This window comes from Rousettus aegyptiacus, unplaced genomic scaffold, assembly GCF_014176215.1.
Source record: "Rousettus aegyptiacus isolate mRouAeg1 unplaced genomic scaffold, mRouAeg1.p scaffold_m13_p_1, whole genome shotgun sequence".
NCBI lineage: Eukaryota > Metazoa > Chordata > Mammalia > Chiroptera > Pteropodidae > Rousettus > Rousettus aegyptiacus.
The window spans coordinates 135546385-135569941 of NW_023416284.1; the positions used below are offsets into that span (position 1 = coordinate 135546385).

A 23557-nucleotide genomic window follows, 5' to 3' on the forward strand; every position below is an offset into this window, starting at 1 on the left:
AAGAGGGGTTGCTGGGTCACATGGCAGCTCCATTTTTAACTCTCAAGGGGCCTCCACACTGGTGTTCACTGTGGCTGTACCAGTTCACAGTCCTGGGCGGAGCAGTTCACATGGGACAGAATCCCTGAGGAGGCCAGTGCTGGACGCTGGGCTAGGCACCTGAGGATCGAATCAGAGGCAGCTGGGCCATCCTCGGAAACACAGATGAGGTGATTGTGTCTGGAGGTGTCGGACCTGACCCTGGCACCTCGGGATATGCTCTACTAGAGAATTGAGGGTCATTACTGATGTTATTAGTTAAGACAAAGTCATGCTGGAGGGAGTGGACCCCAGTTCCATATGCCTGGTGTCCTTACAAGGAGAGGACAGAGACACACACAGCTTCCTGTGGAGACAAGCAGAGGTGGGAGTGAGACACCAACCACGCCAGCTGCAGCAGCCACCAGGCAGGACAGGCCTGGGACAGACCGTTCCTCCCAGCCTCCGCAGGAAACCAAACCCCCATGCTATTTCATACTTCTAGTCTCTACAGCTGTGAGGACACATCTTTATTGCTGAAGCTACCCTGCTGGTGGCTCTTGGTCATGGCAGTGACAGGAAACCAGCCAGCTACCTTCCTGGTTTCACCCAGGCCACCTTCCTGCCACCTTCACACCCACTGCCCAGCCGCACTGCTTCACCTGCAGCCCCCTCCTCTTGGTCCAAGGGGGAGCTGCACAGGTGGTGGCCCTGCTGTGGGCTAGGCTCCGCCGTGGACGTCTGCCCTGTGCTACCCACTCTTACCTCCAGGCTCTTCCTCGCTCCGCACTCATTTCACATGTTGAGGAAGAGAAGGGTTTTGATGAGCTGGACAGCAGCCAGATTCATAAATGGGTACCATAAAGAGGGGCTGAGTGAATTTGTGCAGCCTGCGTTTCCTCCTCCAACTTTGGGTGAGATAGGCCAGTCCTGGAAAGATGGGAAGACACCATCTAGCCCTTGTTAATGCAGGGCAGAGGCTGTGGACACTCCAAGGCCCTGTTCTGGGTGCCAGGCTGCCAGGGGCTGTTCAAGTGATGGGTGGTCCTGGGAGGGCCCCACAAGTTGACAGCATCACATCTCCGTCTGTGACCACCCACATGAAGTCAGGGGTGAGCAGCAAGCGAACTTGCCAGACATGACAGCAGTCATTAAGGAATCTCTTCCCCTGCTCCGTCCTTTCTTCCTCCTGCCTTTCTCTTCAAAGTAAGAAAATGAGATGTGAGGACTTCCACGACCCTAAGCTGTCTAAAAGACTCTGCTCTGAAGAAAATCCTTCCACAGCCTGAGACAGGCGGTGGGGACACACCCCACCTCCATGAAGGCACGTGCTCAGTGGCTTGCATTTGCCCTTGCTTTTCGGCTGTTTCCCTGCCTGGTCTGCACCCCACAGCTGGAGGTTCCAGTGGAAGTCACTGTGGCTCCATGTCTCTGCTATGCATGTTAGCCCTTATTTCAAAACATCAAAACATACTTCTCCTAAATCCAATCTCCTACATCCAGTGTCACGCCTTTGTTCTATCTTCTACTCTAGTTGTGCTCAAGCGTCTCCAAACTGAAATTCATTATTTTGTTAGGAATGACCTTGCTATTGTTGGTGCATTGTGTCAAAGTCCAGGGCACAGTTGTGTTTAGAAGGATGTGTTCACCCATGAGTTGTGTTTCTGAGCGGTAGTGAGGTGCTGTGCAGTGCTTGGTAGTGACAGGAAGTTTGGTCCTGAGTTGTGAGCATCACCTGGCCCCAATCCTGTGTGGGATCTCCTGAGGCCTGCTGGATGCAGCGGATGGAAGGCAGCACTTCTACTCGTGTATTTGCATGGAGGTGCAGAGAAGGGCTGCAGGTTAAGAGTTATGAGTGGGCAGCACCCAGCGCCTGTGAATCTCTCTGCACCTTCCTACTGGCCCGGTCAGTGGGAGGACGAGGCTGGTTTTACACTCTCCCCTCCACGCAGCCGTGCTAGCCCTCTCCTGCCTGGGGCTAGGCACAGGGAGTCTCTCCCCACTACTACCCTTCTGAAATCTGGGCTCTCTTTTTTTTCCAGCCTCTCTCTCTTCCTGAGAAGGAAGAGGAAAGTGAAGACAAGAGATTGGAGAGGATTCTGTAGTGCCTGAGGCCTGATACAAACTGGTTAATACTCATCTTGTGATATGAGACAAGCAACCTCTTTAACACAGTAAACCACCCAAGCCCTCTAAGGACCTACACACAAGTTTAGCAAACCCCATTTCCCCCAGGATATCAACACTGACTGTGAAATTGACAGAGCACCTCCAACTTTTGGATCAGAGCCGCAGGCTAGTGTGCGAGCTTTCATTGAATACTTCACCCCTTTCGCTCACTGGGAGGGTGAACAGCCCTGCAGAATGAGGGAGCTCACCAGCACAGGCCCCAGCAACCCCTAACTGCTCTACTGCTGGGGAAACGATCCACTCTTTCTTAGGGTTAGGCCCTCGGTCACAGGAATTGCTCTATTCTTACTCCTCCCCTTTGTGCTGTAATCATATAGATCTTTCAAAGCAGGAGCTTCACCCTGTCTCCATGTCCAGGGAGCTGGGTACCTCGTCGGGTAGTTCTGGGCAAGTGTTGACTTCAGGTCCCTGGTGAGTCAAAACTGCCCAGGGCTGCCTTTGTTTGGGCAGTCAGTAAGGCTGCAGTGCACACCGTTTGTTCAAAACTCAGTGTCTTCCCCAGTCCAATCTTGTGCCTGGTATTGCACTCACAGCCAGGAGCCTGAGTAGCGGGACGTGGAAACCTGACCTGAGAGCAGAGTGAACCCCTGGAGTCCCTCAGTGTTCTGTCACAATCAGTGGAGCTTGGACCCATTCCCTGGGAGGTAAGGGTGCCATGCATAAGAGAAGTTGAACGCTAGTTAAAGGGATAATGAGCGATTTCATTAGGTCTATTCTATTGCAATGAGGAAGAGCATCCAGCATGAGCTCATCTCAGCTTCATTTTGTAGGTGACTGGGCAGTTTAGAGGGTGAAGGAGTGGGAAGGGGCGTGGGGGCTTGGACAGAGTCGGAGAGGTAGAAAGTTACAGAAGTAAGGAAGGCAGTGGCCCATGTGAAGCACTCTGGGTTCGCTCACTGGGGCCTGTGGAATTTGGGCCCTCCCCTCCCACAGACTCAGGGAGAGGAGACCTGTGGGGTGGCTGGGACAGTTGCTTTTTATTCTAGCCTTAAGTTTTCCCACGCAGGCATTTTAGGGAAGCTGGAGTCCTCCTAGGGGTGCAGGCTTAAGCTTGTAGAGAGGTGCTGCTGTTCATTCAGGCCTTTACAGGCCAGGGTGGAGGCCCAGAGCACAGAGGACTTGGGAGCCTGGCAGGCTTGCTGAGTCTGTGTGATGGGCCCTGCCCTCCCCGGTTCAGCCTGTTTGGTGCGTTTAGAGTTAGCTCCTTACTTTCCTCTGTCCCTTGCTCACAGAGAAGACACAAAATCCATCCCCCCAAAACGTGTCCTGTGTTAGTTTCTGGGGGCTGCTTTGGCTAGAAACGGCACACACTGGCTCCCTCCCAGCTCTGGGGCTGGCATCTGGAATTAGTGCTGCTGCACTGAAGTCAAGGCGTGACAGGACTGCAGCCCTTTGGAGGCCCTCTGGCTGAATCGTCCTTGCCTCTTCCCGCTGCCCTTGCCCCCTGCCCCTCTCTACCTTCATGGTCACACATCTTTCCTGTGTCATACCTCCCTCTGCCTGTACACTCGTGATGGCATTTAGCCCCACCCTCGTAATCCATGATAATGTCCCCACTGCAGGATACTTAACTGGGTCACATTTGCAGAGTCTTTGCCATCTGAAGTGACATCCAGAAATGCCAAGGGACAGGAGCTGAAACTGTTGGGGGCTGCACCCCAGGCTTCCACACCTCCTTACTTGGTAAAATTGATAGAAATTAAACATAGTACCTTCCCACTGGTTTTGTGCTGATGCAAACTTTTGAGCGTCACTGTGAGCTCGCAGTCTTTCAGAGCTGCTCAGATTGTCACATAGCGGCCAGTGGGTCCTTATAGGTTAGCTTCTTTGTTCTCTCTAAATGATCCTGATATCCGTGAGAAAATTCTGCTTTCTGCACGACAGGCAGTCCCAGAGTCATTGTGAACTTCCTTGTCTGACACATGGGACCGCGGCCCTCGGTGGCTGCTGCCTCTTCTGTATTGAGTCACAGCCCGGGGTGAGTCAGTGATGTGCCAAACATTGCTTCTGGGGCTGATGGTCGCTTTCAGGAGTGTCCAGTGTGGAAAGATGCACCTTTATAAGGTTTTGCATTCTCACTGTTTTGTCTCTTATCACATGGCATGTCGGCAGGCCTTATGCTCCTTACAGAGCGAGGCTGCATCAACACCATGGTCTTCTCTGAAGTGATGACAGTGGTGCTCCCTGGCAGGCACCCTGCAGGATGGCCCTCTGTGGCCCATGGCCTTCCCCATCTTGTTGCAGCGCCCCTGTCCCTGGAAAGGATGTGAGTATTTCAGCAGACATCCCCTCTGCTGACCACAGGCTCCTATCCTCTTCTTTGGTCTTAGTTAGCAGAATAAAGGAATCTGGCCATGGCATGTCCAGTCATGGTACTGTAAGGAGAGGCCTCCATGCTAAAACATGTTCCTTGCAGGCAAGTACTACGAGGTAGCAGATGGTCCTGAGGTGCCCTGCTGAGCTGTGACACAGAGAGAGGACAGCGCCATGATGTGGGGGTGCAGACAGCCTGTGCCACGGTCTGTGTGCTGGAGTCTGGTCATGCTGGCTGCGGTCACGGCTTTGGCTCTGCCCAGCTGGGGTGCTTCATGGCAGGGCAACCTCTCTGGATACGACGGCTTGACCCAGGGTATAGGTTTGGCCCAGGTTCCCTAGCTGCTGCCTCTGACCTGTTACTGCATTGTGAAATCAATACAGTGGGTCTTGACTAGCTTTCAAAACCAGTAATTATTGTTACCACACAAACCTGCAAACACCCCTCATCGCAGGCTCTGCCACAGTCCTCCACATGCTTTTCCTCATTTGAGCTTCATGCTCACCTTATGAGCACATTCGACTGTCATTCTACTAAAGGGGAGACTAGACACAGTGCCCTGGAGTCACGAAGCTGGTACCTGGCAGAACTGGATTGTTATTTATGTGCTTATGTATTCATTTTTATTGAAGTATGTTTGACATAGTGTGTACATTTAATTTCTTAATCTTAACAAATTAACAGCATGTTAATTTGATGTGTTTATGTGTTGTAACAGTATTGCTTTCGCAGTGATAACTACCACCTCCATCACATTGCACATCATCCTTTCTCTTTAGTGGGTGGAATCAGTAAGGTCCAGTCTCTTAGCAAGTACGATGATGATGATACAACATTTGTCTTTGGTCACTGTTCTCTGCATTAGGTCTCTAGGAGTTAGTTACCAACTGCTGCAGGTTTGCACCTTCAACACTATCTGTGCCGCTCTCACCTCCTATGCCCTGTTATTGTCATGATATCCTCTGATGTTACAAATTTGGCTTCTTGAAATCCCACATGTAAGCAATGCTAGGCAGTACTTCTCTTTCTCTGTCTGACATAGTGCTCAAGATTCATCTGTGTCTCACAGGTGATTCTGTCATGGGAGGATTCTGTCCTTTTTCATGACTGAGTAATATTCCATTGCACATATGTACCACATTTCATTTGTCCATTTGTCCTCCCATGGACCCTGAGGTGGTTTCCATTCTTAGTTATTATGAACAATGTTGCAGTGAACATGGGAATACATATATTTCTTCGATATTCTGTTTTCATTTATTTTGGGTATATATCCAGAAATAGAATCGATGGGTCATAAGTCTTTCTATTTTTAATTTTTTGAGAAGTTTCCATACTATTTTCCATACTGACTGAACCAATTTGCAATTCTGCTAACAGTGCATGAGGGTTCCCTTTCTCTACATTCTCATCAGCACTTGTTATTTGTTAATTCTGGCAGGTGTTAGGTGATATTTCATTGTGGTTTTGATTTTCATTTCTCTGATGATTAGTGATATTGAGCATCTTTTCATGGGCATATTTGTCATTTGGATGTTTTCTTTGAAGAAATGTCTATTTAGTTCTTCCAACCATTTTTAAATTGAGTTGTTTGTTTTCATGATTTTGAATTGTGTGAGTTCTTTTTGAAAACATTTTAATAATTAAAAGAAAAGTTTCAATTACAGTTGGCAGACAATATTATATTAGTCTCAGGTGTACAATAGTGATTAGACATTAATATAACTTAAAGTGTTCAACCCTGATAAATCCAGTACCCATCTGACACCATACATAGTTATTACAATATTATCGACTATATTCCTTATGCTGTACTCTATATCCTCATGACTATTTTACAACTAACAATTTGTATTCTTAATCTCTTTCTCATTTTCTCCCACCCCACCCCCAAACCCTCTTCCCATCTCGCAACCATCAAAATATTCTCTGTTTCTATGAGTTTCTTTCTGTTTTGTTTATTTTGTTCTTTACCTTTTACACTTAAGTAAAATCATATGGCATTTGTCTTTCTCTGTTTGACATACTTTACTCAGTACAGTACCTTCTAGGTCCATCTATGTTGTCACAGATAACAAGAATTCATCTTTTTTTATGGCTGAGTAATATTCCATTGTATATATGTACCATCTCTTCCTTATCCATTCATCCACTGATGAACGAACACCCAGGTTGCTTCCATATCTTCGTTACTGTAAATCATGCTGCAGTGAACATATGGATGCACATGCCCCTTTGAAGTAGGGTTTTGGGTTTCTTTGGATGAATACCCAGAAGTGGGATTACTGGGTCTTTCTTTGTCTCTTGTTATAGCCTTTGTTTTTTGATTTGGGACATGAGTCTTTGCCTCCTTGTTTTGGCTGCCTCCCTGTGTTTGTTTCTATGTATCAGGAAGATATACTACATCTCCCAGGATTGGCTGGGTGGCCTTATTAGGTACATGCCCTGTGCGACCCAGCGGTACAGTCCCACTGGTCACAGAGCCAGGTGCTCCATGCGTGTGTCCCCTGTGTGGGTTCTGTGTTCGCTTCTGTTGTAGTTGAGCCTTTATTGCTGTTGGCACGCTGGTGGGTGAGATGGATCCTCAGGCTGACTGGGTGTGATACTGGCCATGACCACTGTACAAGAGATGCTGTGTTGAGGTTGATCCTGTGGAGTGACATCCAACCCAGTGGGCTGTGGAGCCTACTGAGACAACTTGGGGGGTTAATCTGGTGGTGCTCTGTCTGGTCAAAAGCCAATCTATGGGTTTGTTTATTCTGGTGGCTCCATAGGGGTGCTTCTGTGAAAGCCAGGTTCAACTACTGCTTGTGACTGTCCCCAGGATACCTGGTAGAAACTACAAAGTGGTCTGTGGTTTGTCACTGTCTGTGCTAGACTTGCAGGCACCCGGGAGAGGCCATGCTGTCAACTGAGGTCGCCTGTCACCAGTACTGGTTTTAGGTGTACAATAGTGATCAGACATTTATATAACTTATAGGGAGCTGCCACCTACAAGCTCCCTGTAAATCTCAGTTACTGAAAGAGCCTCAGATAGTATGTGGGTTGGGCATGCAGGATCCCAAGGAGTCACCAGGGTGGAGCCAGTGGAGTTCACCAGGCCTATGCAAATTCATATTTGGGTGCATGGGATAGGTCTCAGCATGGGATAGATGATGCTCATTTTCCAGCTGCATGGGAGGAGAGTTCAACACAATGACAATGGTGGCTGTCCCTTCAGCCCTTTCCCTGAAGCTGCACAACTTGTGTTCTCCCTGTATGTCTCTAGTACCTCCCAAGCCACCATTCCTCCACTGCAACCCAGGGTGAGTGACTATGAGCAAGCAAGTCTGTGCATGGTTCCTTTAAGAGGACGCCTGGTTTCCAGCAACCTTCCATCTCTCCCAGACCACCTTTGCTGTGATATCCCTCCAGATTCTCAACCACCACACGTGGTGTGAAGCCATTCCATTTTGCATCTCTGCCTTGGTAATCAGTCTTGATGTGGCTTCTTCTGTATGTCTTTAGTTATAAGATTATTTTTCTGCTCTTTCAATTGGGTCTTTTCTACCTTCAAATGGTTCTCAATGATGGTTGTTCTATAACTTAGTTGTAATTTTGATGTGGTCATGGGAGGAGGCGAGCACAGTCTTTTACTAGTCCATCATCTTGACTTGGAACTTCTTTTTTGCCCATTTTCCAATTGCATGGTTCATTTTCCTTATTGTAGAGCTTTAGGAATTCTTTTATATTTCGAATAACAGTCCTTTATCAGCTATGTCTTTTACAAATATTTTATCCTGGTCTATGGCTTGTCTTTTTATTCTCTTTACAGTGCCTTTTGCAGAGCAGATTTTAATTTTTTTTTAAACGGCTACAGCACCTGATCTTCCTAGGTGGTCTCCCATCCAAGTACTATCCAGGCCTAACCCTACTTAGCTTCCGAGATCAGACGAGAAGTTTTTAATTTTAATAAAGTCCAACTTACCTGTCTTTTTCTTTCATAGGCTGTGCCTTTGGTCTTGTATGAAAAAGTCATCTCCAAACCTAATATTATCTAGATTTTGCTCTTATGTTATTTTCCAGGAGTTTTATAGATTTTCATTTTACACTTAGATTAATTTGAGTGAATATTTGTGAAAGGTGTAAGGTGTACATCTAATTCATTTTTCTGCATGTGGATATCTATGTTATTTTTTTTTAATTTTATTATTATGAGTATTACATAGATTGATTTTCTTTTGTTAAATCAACCATACATTCCTGGAATTAATGGTGGTTGGTCATGGTCTATAAGCTTTTTAACATGCCATCAGATATAGTTTTATACTATTTTGTTGAAGGTTTTTTATCTATATTTATGATCAATATTGGCCAGTGTTTTTTCCCTTTCTGATATTTTTGGCTGTGGTATCAATGTAATACTGTCTCATAGAATGAGTTTAGATGTGTTCCCCCTTTTAAAATCTTTTGGAAGAGTTTGAGAATTAGTGTTAATTAAACATTTAGTAGAATTCACCAACTGAGCCATCTTGTCTTGAGTTCTTCCTCGTTTGAAGTTTTTTGCTTACTGGCTTAGTCTCTACCTGTTATAAGTTTATTCATACTTTCTATTTCTTCTTGCATCAGTTTTGGTAGTTTGTGTTTCTAGGAACTTATTCATTTTATCTAGTGTAAATAATTTGTTGGTATATAATAGTTCATAGTTTCTCTCTCTCTTTCTCTCTCAAGTTATTTAAGGAATTGGCTCATGCAGTTGTGGGGCCGGCAAGTTCAAAATGTGTCTAGGTCACCAGCTGGAGACCCAAGGAAGAGTGAATGCTTGCTGCTTAAGTCTGAAGACAGAATCCCCACTTCGGAGGATTAGTCTTTCTCTATTAAGATCTTCAGCTAATTGAATGAAGCCCACCCACATTATGGAGGGTAAACTGCTTTATTCAGAGTATTCTGATTTAAAAGTTAATCTCATCTAAACAATCTAATACTTTCCTAGAAACATCTAGAATAATATCTAATATCATGGCCTAGTCAAGTTGACATTAAAATTAATCACAGGTATTTAAAAGTATATTGTTTAAATTCCACATATTTTTGAGTGTCTCCTAATTTTTTATTGATTTCTAAATTCATTCCATTGTGGTTGGAAAACGCTCTTTGTATTTAACATTTAAAATTTATCAAGGCTTATTTGCAGACAGGCATATGCTTTATCATGAAGAATTTTCTGTGTGCAGGTAAACAAAATGTATATTCTGCTGTTGTTGGGTGAAGTGTTCTATAGGTATTTACTAGCTCTATTTTAATTTATAGTGTTAAGTCTTCTACTTCTTGTTGATCTTCTGTCTAGTTTTTCTATCCATAATTGAAAGTGGGGTATTGGAGTCTCCAACTATTATTGTTAAATTTTTATTTGTCTCTTCATTTTGTCAGTTTTTGCTTCATGCATTTTTAAAGCACAAATGCATTTGTAACTGTCGATCTTCCTGATGGATTGAAATTTTTATTATTATAAAAGTACCCATATATCTCCAGCAATAATTTAAAATTTTAAGTCGCTTTTGTCAGATATTATATATTTTTTATCCTTTTGCTTTCAACTTGTTTACTTGAATCTGATGTGTTTCTCCTTAAGACAGCATATAGTTGGATATGTTTTTATTAATCCAATCTGACAATGTCTGCCTTTTAATTAGATTGTTTAATTAGTTCATGTTTAATGTTATTCTTGGTATAGTTGGCGCAAGAGTGGAGGAAGAAAGCCCTTGACCTTTTAGCCGCACCTTCCCGAAATTTAGTCCTCAAAACAAGTGGTTGTGTGGGGAATGAAGAATTCTGGCTGCCTGCCCATCCAGGAAAATTTCATAGCCCTCAAATGGGACTTGGATAAGAATAGAAACCTTGTGTCTCTGGTTGCATCCACCTGGAATTAAGTTTTCATCATGCTGAACTTGGGAGTGGGAACAAGCAGGTTGTAGTTCAAAGACTCTGAATAAGTATCTTGTCATTTGCTACACATCCTTTGTAAAATTTCAGAGATTTTTTTTTACATGGTTGTTTTTAAAAACAATTCTTGCTGCTTATGCTTATTTTTGTGGGCCCACAGAGCTTCTGATGTTGCCATTTTCAAAGCAGAACCCACTTTTAAAAATATGTGCTTACCAGATTTTCTTTTGATTAAGTCTTTATTTTCCTATATTAACATTTTAAGCACATGTAGACCCATGAGATAGTTTTAAAAGGCTTTGAATGATGAGGTTCACACATAGTCTGTACTAAGGCCAGGTTGCCTGATCTCAATGACCATATTTGGACTTAGAAAAGGGACTTGACTTCTGGGCGCTGAAGCCTCAGAGCAGTTGGTTCTGTTATAATAATAAACTTGAAACTAGACTGAATTCTGGACTTATCAGTGTCTTTCCTGGGGTACGAAAGGGAGAAGGAACTTGATCAAAGTCACACAACTTATAAAAACCAGAAATAGAAACCAGCCCTATATTCCATATGCCCCTATTGCCACTAACATTAAAATAGGCCCTCATAGGTTTACCCTTTAATAGTTCATTCAAGCTTTCTGAAACAGCCCGAGATTCTCTAGAGGAGCATGCCATTTGATTGAGTCACAAAGGCATGAGAAGCCCATCTCTGCACCCATGAGCAAATAGACTCAGCTTTGGGAGCAAGACACAGGAAGTAGCCTCATGTGTTGTTTCTCTTCAGCCATCCATGTGCTTGTTTTTTCCTTCCTTGAGTCCTGCCAGTCCTTCTTAACTCTTCTGTATTCTAGCTGCCGTCTTTAGGACACACCGAATGGAAGAAGTAAGTTAATGTCCGAGGTTGTTCCCAAGCAAGTATTTGGAACAGTCACAAGGATTTTAGATTTTATTTTGAAAAGTACGTATTGCAAAATAAAAACACAAACAAAAATAGCACTACCATCTGTCACTACCATTAGAGTGATTGAGAAGCGATTGTCACACCCTCTGAAGCAGGCCAGTGCTGTTCACTAGTGGAGATACATTCAGTGACAGGTTGGTGGATATGTCCAGGAAGAGCCTGAGTTGACTCATTTTTGTCCTGGGTCTCGCAGAGGAGGCCGAGAAGGAACAGAGGGTCTTTCATGGTCCTTCTACCTGGGTCCACATTTTATCGCTTATCCCCCATTCCCCTCTGTCTGTCTCCTATGAAGCTCCACTCTTGTCTCTGCTCTCCTTTCTCTCCACTCCCAAGGAACACAGCCCCATTCCCCGTTCCCTTCTGGTGTCCTCCCAAAGCCATTGCCTCGGGCTCTGGCTAGCTACTAATTAAGACTGTGCTCTGGCCAGTGGCTGATTCTAAAGAGTAGAATGGGCAGGTGACCAGATCCAGTTTAGACTCCTCAACAGTGGGGATACCTGTGGGTTACCTTGCCCTTGATCCAGAAAGCAAAGCGAGTCTTAATGTTCTTCTCGAGACAATGTATTCTGGTCCTTTATTAAGAAGGCGTATTCCTCCTGTCAACATGACTAAGTCTACTCTGCAGGGACATAACGACCTTGGTGTGACCTCCAGGGGTTATTGGACTTACTCTTGAGCATGGCTCCGTTCCATATTCTACTTCATAGATAAACAGGCAGGGAGTTGTCCTCCATTTTCTCCTGGGTAGATATCACTAATCTTACCTTTTTATAGATAAAGAAATTGTGACTCCTGGAGAGAAGTTAACACAGTAAATTGCAAACAAGGTTTTGAACACCCATCTTTTGCCAATGAGAGCAGTTCCCTTTGCACTTGATCTAAGTGGCTTGTGAGAAGAAGCAACATAAAATGGTAAAAGAAGCTCAGGAGGGTTCTTTTGACCTCGTGGTTCCTTCTTGGTTCCCTGAGCAAGGCTGCACTTCCCCACAACACGCCTTTCTGCTCGTGCTTAGCCCTCTCCTGGAGCCACTGGGCTCCCTCTCCCTTTGCCTGATTCCTTCTCACCTCTCAGAGAGGTCTCCCCACTCCAATACTCTTCTTTCCTATCTCAGCTACCATTTTATTTCCATCACAACTTTTCTATTTGCAGTTATTTTATTGGTCTGCTTCCATCAGTTTGCAGTGGTTATTAGCTTAAAATCTTATTGGAGGGCAAGAAACTCATCTGTCTGTTGACTTCTTTGTACCCCCACTGCCTAGTGCCTGGCATAGAGGAAAGGACAACACGTTTGCTGAATACACAAGGACGTTTAAGAGGACAGGGAAGGGAGTGCTCCTGTGTGTCAGCCACCATGTGAGTGAGCGGGAAATGGCTATCGCTGTCCCTTTGTTTTGATGGAGATCTTGAGAGTCTTAGACAAGGCTACACAGCTGATAAATGGTGTGGCTGGTGGCAAGCTAAGCCTGTCTGGTGTTTTGTCTTTCCTCACCAGCCCAGTGGGGGTCCACACTAATGGATCTTACAGACAAACTGGTTTTATAATGTTGGGCACAATTCTTTATGTATGCCTTAAATTTAGAACCTGGAGTTCATAGGGAAATAGTCACACTGACACTGAAAATTTCCTGAGATAATTACTGATGTGATCCTAGACTCATTGCCTTCCACAGAGGAAGCCCAGGTAAACTGCAACGACTGAGTTAATGACAACAATAGCAGAAGTCCCTGGGGACTTTTATAACGGTGATGCCCTGTGTGAAGAGCGTGAAGAGCACCATGTTTCCTCTTCATCTTTATGACAAGTTGGGCACCATGTTATCTCTTGCTTTCAGGAAAGAAAACCGAAACTCAAGCTCAGTCAATTAGCAGGAGGTAGAAGTGTGCTCTGAGGTTAGTTCTCACCTTGGCCCCTGCCTGCATGAACTTGGTGTCCCCCCAGGCTGTGCTGTCACAGGCACAAGCTCTGGGAGTGGTGCAGCAGAGGGAGCTGTTGCTTGTGGGGCCCTTACACAGACACCATGTGCCTGCTCACATGATCTCCTGTAAGCCTCAGGACAGCTCTTAAGAAGTGGGCACAAGGCTTTTTCTGATAACAATGGGGAAACCCAGGAACTGTGTGTTCATGACTCATAGTTAGATTTCTTTCTGTCACTACATATTTAACCCCCTTTACCCTGGTAGGTGGGAGTGGGGAGGAGAGAAGTAGACGAGGTTCCTCCTGGTTTTAGCCATTGGGAATGATTCTTGGTTCCTGTTAGCAATCCCAGCAGAAATCTTCCTTTGTTCTGCAGGTGTCCTCCTGGCCTGGCTGCAGGGCTGGTCAGCACATTGCAGTCTCTGAATGTGGCTTGATTAACATTTTTAATTATCTTGCCTCCTCCCTACATTACTCTTGAAGGCAGCACACAGCTGTGGAAGGCGTGGACAGGGGACCCGTCTCACCCACACCCATGGTGGTTGCTCCTGCACCCCCGCCAGGTCTTGCCCAGTGGTGGCACTGAAGCCAGACAGGGGAGCTGCCTGTCAGGGAATAACTCTCCGAGAACAGAGGGGAAGAGAGGGGACAGAAGTTGATAAAGGTTCTGCTCATGAAAATGGCCCCAATTTCACCTCCATGCGACAAGAGCAGACCTTCTTGTCTGAGACTGAATCCTGCACGCACGCGGTCAACCCCCACCTGGTTTTCGCTGTGTTTTGCATCCTAATGTGCCCTGTAGTTAGCTTGCTTGTCACTTCATTAGTGTGCTCTGTCCCCCTAGACTCCACTCCAGAGGGGCAAAGTCCCAAATGCCAGGGGCAGGCCCCACGCATGGCGAGTGCTCTTACAGTGTTTGCTGAATAAAGGCATGAGTTTGGGGAAGAGAAGAAGAGCTGAGCCTCAGGCCAGGCCTGAGTGGGCTGCAAGTGGACAAGGTGTACTTTCAGAGCAGAGAACCTCAAGTTTTAGCTGCCAGCTGGTGGTGTTGCATCCCTGGCCCCTTCCCAACCTGTCCCCCTGTGTGAGTGTTGTGTGTGTGTGGTGGTGGTAAGGGCAGAAAGAAGAGGAGGGCAGGGAACTCAGGTCCACACGCAGAGCTGGGAGCACCATGGGCGGCATGAGGGGCTGCACAGGCCTGGGCTGACCTGGGCTTTTTCCCACAGGGGATGCCCAGATGGCCAGGCAAGATGGGTGCCCTGGAAAGTGTGCAGTGGCAGCAGCGCTGGCCATGGGCTCTTCCCTGAGGTGCAGGTGGGGGCTTCACACCTCTGTACCCCATGCAACTGCACAACACGTCGCCCTTGTCTGGGCTGGAAGACCCCAAGACTGAGTGAAGTTGACACTTGTCGCAGTGGCTGAGCCCTTTTCCTGAGCCATGCAGACTTCATGTGGCCTGAGTCTTAGTGCTGACCCAGCCCAGGTATGAGACCCAGGGCAAGTCACTAACATGCTGCTTCCAGCCTTGGTTCCTCATCTGTAAATGGCTAATGAAGGTGACTACTTCGCCAGGTCAGTGTAGGGCGATGCTTGTGACTAATTATCAGGGTGCATGATCTATTCAGTGAGCCACAGCCAGCATCAGGCGATGTGGGGACACACCTTGCTTCTGTATACATTTTGCCACAGGTGAACTTTGACTGAATTTGTTCCAGACCACTGGCCTGGTGCTCTCCTCCCTAAAGGTTAAGCTGCCTGTGCCCTGCTTTGGGCACAGTCCCTCCTGGCTCGAAGATCCTCCCTCAGGTAGCAAGTTTTCTGAGCTATATAAGGTCCCTCGCATACTTGCTCCAACCTCCTGGCAGCTTCCTTCTGCAGGGCCTTCTCTGGGCCAGACAACAGGTGAGGACTGAGGCTGGGCTGCAAGGCTGTGAGGGCCAGTGTGGGAGTGGCTGGAAACAGTGTGGGCTGGGGTTCAGGGCAGCTGGTCTGCTCTTCACCTGTGAGGTGTAGTGTGGTCCTTGAACCCTTCTGTCTGACTGTTGGCTTTTTTGAGTGAGGACTCATAAGAGGAGAGGACAGGATGGAGGAAAGCACTTTGTGAGGGTTGTCAGTTCCCCCTGGCCCAGGGCCACTTCCTCACTCTACACGGTGGCAGGTGGCCAGCAGGGCCCTGGGTCCCACCACCTCCAGTGTCCTTGGGCCAGGTCCTCACCTCTCTGGATCTCCATTATTCCCCTCCAAAAATGGGCCAGTCACTGGTTCACACCAGCAACTGAGGCAACTCGTACACGTGCCCGATGCGGCTGCCGTGGCCTCTATTCTCACTCTTCCCTCCTTCTCACTCAAGGTAGAGAGGCCCTTCTAGGAGGCACGACCCCTGAACCCATCTCCCCATTGGGGCTTTGTTTGGCCAGAAAGGGTGACTGGTGTGGGGCACAGGCTGCAGAGCACAGAACGGCTGCCCCTGGTCCAATCCAGTAGTGGACTCCTCTTGGATCACTAGATGGCAAGTCCCTCAGGTAACAGACTTGTCAGAATCCCCTGTGATTGTACCAGTTTCTCTTCCTTTTCACAGACCCCTGATAAGTCGGTCAGAGGATCATGGTGCAGAGAAGTGTGTGTATATCTGTTTTATCTATGGTATTTGTGGAGTATGTATGGTGCGTAGTAAGCGAAAGTGTATCGGTGGCATGTGTACATTGTATATATGTGCTGTGTGTGTGCATGCGTGTGTTATACATGGTGTGTGTGTGCTGTGTGTGATGTGCTCTGTGGTGTTTGGTATTTGTGTGCAATGTGTGTGAGTGTGTGTTATACATGGTGTGCGGTGTGTATGCATTTGTGTGCATGGATGTGTGGTATGTGTGTGCAGGGGTGCAGTAGGAGGCAGCAGGCAGCTCCCAGGTGAAGGTCCTTCTCTTTGGAAGGACACAGTGCTCATGGTGTGGCCTTGGAGCTGGGTTAGCATGGATGCCCCCATCAATGCTCCATCTGCAGTCTTGTCTACTACTTCTCAACCTTCAGAGGCATATGGTTGTTTAATAACCTCAGGATATCTTAGGGGGGAACCCAGCTTCCATACTTTAATTCCCTGAATCCTCTGGGAGTCACTCCCACAAATCCCCTAAAAGAAATCAAGATTGAAAAGTGGTTTTCTATCACTTTACAGATGTTACAGAAACCAAAGAGGTCATCTTTCTCCTGCACCCTATCACACTGAAAATTTCTCTCCTCTTCCCAAACAGGTAAACCATTTCTCTAATATTACGGATAGGAATTAGGGAAATAAATATGACTTAAAATTTACTAATTGCCTAAAACATGTCAGTAAATTACAAGAATTATTTTTGACTATCATAACAGTCCTATGAAGATTTCATAGCCTCCATTTCTCATCGGAACGAGCCTTGAGAAGTTAGAGATTTGCCTAAACATGAAATGGAGCAGAGGCGAAGGGTGCTTCTTAAGAGACTACTAATTCTCCAAATTATTAATTTTGCAAATATAATTAATTTATCAACTAATTATATTGCCATCCTGCTTCCCTACAAAATCCCTAAATTCCCTCTGATATACTGCATTATTCCACCCTAACGTTTGTATTACTTGATATTGGAACAAATATTTGTCTTTTTTTTTAATGTAATCATATTTTTCCTACATGGAAACGTCATAACTTATTTAGAATGAGAATTTTGTCCATCTTCATTACACTTTTTTGTCTTAATATTCAAAATCATTCAGGGAAACTAAGCAAAAACGAAGATTGCAAGAATTTACATATCTGCTATTCCTTTCCTAACAAGCATTTATCAGTTGCTTCTGAAAATGGGCAAAATGTTAATTTTGCCCCAAAAAGAATGTGTCTCTCTCTGGCTTTGGCTGTGTGTTGCAGTCTAGTTATTGTGTGTAGGTGCACAAGCCTCAGCAGAATCATGGTTCAGATAATAGAGGAAGATGCATTAGACTATAGAAAATATATTATATGGGAGTATATTTTAATATCTTCACAAAAATACTGACAATTGCCCCTGGACTAAGTAGTGAAAGGGGAGAGGTAACAGTTTGGGAGCTTGTCAGCTAGACACTTTTTATTAGCCATTTACACTTACTCAACTATTTTGTTATGTTCTGCTTTTGATGATTTAGACACATTCACTTTTATTTGAGGAATACATTATAATATGTTCTGAGATACTTTAATAGAGCATCCTAATCTGTAAGCATGTATCAGGTCTTACAAGCTCTCTTAAAAACTTTATGAAGCCTAATCACCATGAATAATGATCTATTTGCAGTCTCTTAATCTAAAAATGCTAGGCAAAAATGCAAAAAAAACATATTCTGTTTGGTTCAGAGTATTTTTTTATTAATATTCTTGCATATTTATAGATCATCTGTGTATGTTGTGTGTGTGTCTGTGTGTATATATATTTGCTGAGCAATGATATAAAATGTATTCCTTACTATATACAGATCATAGTTAAAAACTTAAAATGCCATTATCCAAAAAAATCTAATGGAGAGCTAGAACTCTTAAGAAACTTTCCCATATCCAGAAACCAACCTTTTACTTTAAACACTTGCTTCCCTTCTGTGGGCCTTTGTTTAAATAACTGTAAAAGCTGCTAGAAGGATGTACGAAATGAACTAAAACTCAAAAAACAGAAAACAGTAATGGAATCATTGCAAATACCTGAGTGAATAGTCACTTTTTAAAAAATATAAATACACCTTAAAATTCAGTTAATAAATAGTGAAAGCAGACTAGTGGAATTCAGACATCAGCTGTACCACTTGCTGGTTGAGGAACCTTGGGCAAAGTTATTTAGCCACTCTAGGCTGTACATCCTCTCTATGAAATGAAGATAAAATTACCCTTTGTCTTCTCAGGTAGGTAATAGAATTAAGTTATGTAGTCCATATATTGGATTCAGTGCCTCACAGTAACACATTCTGAACAACTGTTAACTATTAGCTTATTAGTTTTACAGCTTTACAGGGAGGATTACAAAGTACTAATTTAGAGAATGACCTAAAATTGTTTTGTTTTGTTTTGTTTTACTTGGTTTTATATGCTTGTACAGTTTAAACCTGTTAAAAATATATGCAAAATTAGTAGTCTCTCAAATAAAAAATAAATGTTGCTTTTTGATCTCTGAAGAAATATTATTTATTTGTGAGTTTCTGTGGTCCAATGTTAGATAGCGATAGTTTTACTTTGCTTAATTTTTACTCTAGAATCTTCATAGTTTGACTAAACAGGAGTGATTTTTTTTTTTTTTAATGTTTACAGCAACTGGTATTCCTAGGTGTTCTCCCATTCAAGTACTGACCAGGCCGACCCTGCTTAGCTTCTGAGATCAGATAAGATCAGGCACATTCAGAGTGGTATGGCCATAGACTAAACAGGAGTGATTTTAAAAATGACTTCAGACAGTTATTTTTAAGTACATCCTTTTTCATAGAAGCCCACAAAATATGAAATGGTCAAAGTAAAAAAATTAGACACATGAGTCTGAGAGTCAAGTGTGAAAAACAAAGATACTAAAGTAAACAAATGCACTTTTAAAATGCAAATTTTTCTGATTATAAAATGAGCATATGCTCATTATAAAAATGTAATAAATACCAAAAGATAAAAAGAACAATGTTAATATTTTGATGTACATTTTCCGTGCATATATAATGCTAATAATTTTTTAAGTAGGATCATATCAGAGTTTTATTTTGTCTTATTACATCTTGTATGTTTTCCACATCAATATGTATAAGTCGATAGTGTTGTTTCAAAACGATGTAGTATTCTATTCTTTGTTTGGACCTTAATTTTTTGACCAATTACCTATTTAAGAACACCTACCTTATATGTAATATTTAAAAATTACAAACAATGCTTCTATCCTTATACAACACATGTCCTTCTCCAAATAGTTTTCCTCTAGTTCTCAAATGTAGCTTTAATTATTGAATTCCAACTATGTGATAATCACAGTGTTAAGAGCATTTTATACATACCGTACAATAAATGTACTGTTATATCATATAATTATTATAATTATAACATTATAATATGTGTACCAGCATTAACTCCATTTAACCAAATAGGCAACTGAGAATTAATACAGTTGAAAATTTGAATAAAGTCCACAGAAAGCTAGAATTATAACCAGTACAAATGGGCTCCAAAACCCTTCTTTGTAAATGTCATACTATACTACTTCTATCTTGTAGTATGTACATCATAATTTTTTATTAGTACTTATTGTTTTCAGAAAATTTAAATTAATTTGGTTGAATAATATAGATTCCATTTTATAGAACTGCAGTTCATTTGCCCTTAGTCCTCGGTACATTGTCTTTTATGGAACCCTGTCAATTAGGTGTGTGACACATTCAAATTTCATGGCATTATCAAAAAAAGACAAATTACGCAATTGCTGAGGAGTTTATAAAACCAATTACAAATTTAAGAATGAATATATCATGTGGAAAGAAAACAGAACAAGTTATTGGCAAAATTATGTTAGCAAATGACTTTACTAAATGCCACATAACATGAATGGCAGGCAATGTCAAAGAGAAACTGTTATGGTCTTTGTATTCTGATAGTTTTCTCTACAGTTACATGAAGCTCAGGTGTATATACCATCATCAAGTGTTAGCGTATATATGGTTCATATACATGAGGGACATTTTGTTCACTGAAAATTTATACTAGTAAAGAAGAGATATTTCTTTAGTTACTGCTTATTACTCTTTTGAAAAATATTGCAGCCTCAGACAATATTTCGCTGAGGTTCGAAGTGAATAAGCACCAGTTATTGTGCCCCAGTAAAAGTTATTAATAAGTAAATGTCAGAGGTTGCACCTTAGTGCCAATATTTAAACTAGCTTTAGGCCTGAGACCAGTTGGCAGCCAGTCTAATTAATCCTGACCATAGTTCAACATCAAGAAAATAATAATGAGCATTGGGAATATAATAAGATTGTGGACATTAAGTATAAATGTAAAACTCTGCTTTTCTAGAATATACTGGTTATTGAAAAGAAAGTTACTTCTGAAGTGAGGGAGAAGAAACAAACATTTCTTCCCAAGACTGATACTGTCATGTCTGAGTCAGTATGCTAAGCAGGATATCTCAATTATATATTCAATATCTAGCACAGCCAGAAACAATTATATATTGCCAGAAAAATGACTTTTCTGAAATAAAGACAATAGGATACCTTAACAAGACCAAAAGAAAACCATGTAAAAGACTGGATCACTTATAGATCAACTTTTTATAATATTTGATGATTTTCTATATCTCCCAGTTGCCTTAGAAATATATTGATGGGATATCATCAGACATATTTAAAAATCACATCTATATGATGCATTAGATCATGAAGAAATCATTTTGGACTCACAAATGTCACTGAAGAGTAAATTAGAAAGTCATTTACCCTTGACTCCCTAATAGTTGAGTGAGTTGAATCCTTTAACCTTTTCACTTTGATCATGATATATTGACTTAATATCTGATGAAACACCAGAAGTTAGATCTAGTATTCAAAACTATGTAACAGAGCCTCAGTGCTTACTGTAAATCTTAAAAGACATAATCAAAAGTTTAGATTTAATTTTACTAAGAAACCAAATGCATAAGAACCTATTTATCCTAGAGTCAGATATAAACAGCATCATCCTGCTTATGAAATAATCAATCGTATTGTGTTTTATTATATTTTATCTTTATATTCCAATTGTGATAAGCATTTTAGTGTATCTAAAAATGGCAAATCTTTTGCATACTAAGTATTCATTAAGAAGTCTGCAGAAGATTGATGTCATGCTTAGGAATATCTTCTTCATAGCTCTTGTATGTTATCCCAGCGCTTTTTATATTGAGAAGAGAGCAAATTTTATTCCAAAAAATAATAATAATAAAGAATCAAATGTAGCAAATCACGTGTGTAGGAGATTGAGGATATTTTGGGGTTTTAAAGCAATAAGAGAAGAGAAATAATTTTGATGGTACTCTTATTCCCACATTTTACAAATTATCAACTTAATATGACTTTTAATGTGACTTATGAATATAAACTTTTAATACGACATAAATAAGACTTGATTTTTGCAGCATATAGACTATGCACTGAAAAAACAGAATGGGGTATGGACACATGGAAACTTAAGACACAGTTTATAAATCTTTTACCTTTACTTGATATATATTTTCCATATGTATCAAGCCAAAATTTAGATGCATAATACTGCTAGATTGATCAGCAAACATTTATGAAGAACTTATTAATTCAAAGCATACTGTGAGGTAATGTAGGAATGGAAACCAATGAGACATGACTCCCTTCCTAAAAGACTTAGTAGTTTTACTTTCCTCTTTCTCATGCCCTAAATTTTTCCTTTCACATATGTTTTCATTTGAGAAAGTATATAGCAATCTTACAGTATTCCAAAGTAGTTGCCAAACAGATAATTTGTTAGGGGACATTTATTTTGGCAATTATATCCCCTAACAAAAATTAATCCTAGATTCCTTTTAATTCTCCAGCATCCAATCAATTCTTGTTCTATTCGAAATGTATAGAGATTTTAATTCCATTCTCCAATACAAGGGGATACATGAAACTGTAATCTAAGGAGATCTATAGAGCATCTGGGGACAGCTAAAAGAAGGAAAATGTGTCTCTGTGTACTCAAAACTGCTCACTCATCTGTTAAACAGCTGGACTGTTCTCTCAGATTTTTCTTCCATTGAAGGATATTCTACATAGGTCACCATTCTTACTCTCTTTTTCAGTGAAAAGCTACTGACCTTATCAGTTTAGATTAGTCCTACTTTCTCTTGATTAAAAAATAGGGCAGCAATAGTTTTCTAATATATACAGAACTGCGTATTACTATATATGGGGTGGGAGGATGACTTTGTAGAGAAGGAAAGACTTACTTAAGGTCCTTAGATTAAAGAGGCAGAATAATCTTAGCAAAAGTGGAGTCTCGCTTAATTTTTTTTCTTTACTTTTTTTATGTACTTATGTATTTTTCCTTAACGGATTATAAAAATAGATCTGAATGTCGACATGAAAAAATAATAGCTTCCAAAGAAAAATATATGGAAGAATATTATTGGGTAGCAGAATCCAAATACCTATGTGTCCTTTTTTAAAAATACTTTAATTTTACAAGGAAAGTGAAATTTGAAATGGCACTTCCTAATGGGAAAAAAAGAGCAAAACTATATAGATGTCTAACCAATGTACCATATACTTGAAACTAACTTGAATAAATAATAATTTTTTTTAAAAGAGTTGAACTATTAGCACAGATAGTTAGAAGTAAGGTTGAGGACACAATTAACAAGCTAAAATTACATCGGTATAAAATCTATGAGCACTAGAGAAGCTGTGGCAGCAGGAGTCAGGACTGAGTTGGCTTCATTAATAAGACATCCTTTCACTTCCTGTCTGCCTCATATCATTTGTCACTGTAACACACAGACATTCTTAAGAGTCTACAAGTTAATTCTAATCGAGAAAGTATATTCATTGTGTAGTGTGTGTTGTCTTTTAAAGTAGAAGTTTCTCTTTCAGGAATACTTAGAGTTAGTTTGAAGTGTTCGGGTAAAAATTCAGAGAAAAAGTGTCACAATAATAAATTGACACTATTAAAGCAGAGGTCACCCTTTCAGAAAAATTCATCAACCAGTTATTGACTACATTCAGTGGAACTATTGGGGGTAAAGTCAACCACATGTACACATGGGTAATCTGTTCGTAAACTTGTCTATGCTGCAAAATTCTTTTAAAAAGTAGTAATTTCTGAGATGAAACAGGTTGTAGGAAGATGGCAAAAAAAAATCAATCCCGTTAAAATTTTCTAGTTTTAAGGCAAGTTTCTAGTTCCCAAATTCATCTGCAAAACCGCTTCTTTTAACAAGTGATATTAAAGACAAGATTTATCTGTGCGTATAGTGGTATTCAAATTACCCTGGGGAAAAAAATTAGACACGATCAAGTTATCAGTAAGGGCAATCACCAGAAAAGGGCCGGGCTATATCAGTGTCTGATTTAAAACCTTGCTTTGAGAGAAAAAGCATTTTGCTAAAAGTGAACAAAAGACCAAAAAAGCTACAGGGAAGAAAATGATCAGAATCAAGACAGACTTGGATTAGCAGGTACTTAAAGGTTCATTATTAATGAACATAGCATAACTACATAAATCTGACCCTAGACC

The 23557-nt window shown here is 42.0% G+C and overlaps 1 protein-coding gene and 1 pseudogene across 5 annotated transcripts in view; one reads left to right on the plus strand and one right to left on the minus strand.

The window, feature by feature from the left end:
- FUT9 (fucosyltransferase 9) overlaps nucleotides 1–23557 on the plus strand; it is a 167920-nt gene that overhangs the window by 90265 nt on the left and 54098 nt on the right. The window contains exons 1-2 of one of the 5 annotated variants that reach the window (XM_016135600.2): nucleotides 13277–13286; nucleotides 16484–16559. The exons of 2 other annotated variants lie outside the window; for them this stretch is intronic. The gene's annotated coding sequence lies outside the window, so the exon portion shown is untranslated. Of the gene's footprint in view, nucleotides 1–9209; nucleotides 9425–13276; nucleotides 13287–16483; nucleotides 16560–23557 lie in introns of those variants that run through there. 2 more of the 5 variants (XM_016135599.2, XM_016135601.2) reach the window with 2 other exon arrangements.
- Nucleotides 18602–18719, minus strand: LOC118605051 (annotated as a pseudogene).